Below are 1,213 nucleotides of genomic sequence, written 5' to 3'. Positions count from 1 at the left end.
GCTGCCCGAGGCCTGGCAGAGGCCGGGGCATGGGCCCCGATCGCGCCAGGCGGCTCGCGCGACCCGATTAGGCCCCGAAAGGAGTCGGGAAATCGGCAGACCTTGCCGAGTTCAGCCCGCGGTGGCGGGGGGCAGGTCGGTTCGGCTCAAATCATTAACCAAAGCCGAGACTTGGTCTCGCTGGCGCAACCGAAGTGCCAGGCTGGATAACTCATTAACCAGAAGGCGGCTGGAGGCAGGCAGGGCTGATGGCTGAGGCCGGGTGGAGGCCACCCGCGGCCGGGAAAGTCAAAAGTCCCGTTGTGTGGAAGTCTATGAGGTCAGATTCGGCCGCCTTACCGGGCCTTCGGTTGATGGTTTCCCGCTTGGGCAAGCGAGTCGGCCCGGCAAAGTGGCCACTTGCATTTTCTGGCAAGTGTCTGCGAACAACGTTAATGAGTTGAACCTTGGAAATTGCCGGAAGTCCCGATGAAGAAATGAAAATGCCCCTTTTGCGGGGATTTGGATGCTCATGGCCGGCAGCAGGTGGCCCGACGCCCCGCCAACTTGACACTTGTCATTTCTGTCCTTGGGGGTTGGCGGGGTATCTGCACAGAGGTAGGAGGTGGCAGAATCGAGACTTGGTGAGTTTTCCAAACAAACGTCTCGAGCCTCCAGGTCTGCAGAGACCGACCAGGGCTGCCGCCCAACCGACTATTCACCCTTTTTGGGCGGGAATTTATTCCCTTTTTGCCCATTTTTCGGGTTTTTGGTCGGGCTTCAAAAGCGGCTGCCCGAGGCCTGGCAGAGGCCGGGGCATGGTCCCCGATCGCGCCAGGCGGCTCGCGCGACCCGATTAGGCCCCGAAAGGAGTCGGGAAATCGGCAGACCTGCCCGAGTTCAGCCCGGGGGGGGCGGGGGGCAGGTCGGTTCGGCTCAAATCATTAACCAAAGCCGAGACTTGGTCTCGCTGGCGCAACCGAAGTGCCAGGCTGGATAACTCATTAACCAGAAGGCGGCTGGAGGCAGGCAGGGCTGATGGCTGAGGCCGGGTGGAGGCCACCCGCGGCCGGGAAAGTCAAAAGTCCCGTTGTGTGGAAGTCTATGAGGTCAGATTCGGCCGCCTTACCGGGCCTTCGGTTGATGGTTTCCCGCTTGGGCAAGCGAGTCGGCCCGGCAAAGTGGCCACTTGCATTTTCTGGCAAGTGTCTGCGAACAACGTTAATGAGTTGAA

Source organism: Pristiophorus japonicus, unplaced genomic scaffold, assembly GCF_044704955.1.
Source record: "Pristiophorus japonicus isolate sPriJap1 unplaced genomic scaffold, sPriJap1.hap1 HAP1_SCAFFOLD_2820, whole genome shotgun sequence".
NCBI classification, from domain to species: domain Eukaryota; kingdom Metazoa; phylum Chordata; class Chondrichthyes; family Pristiophoridae; genus Pristiophorus; species Pristiophorus japonicus.
Note: the sequence above shows the minus strand (reverse complement) of the source record.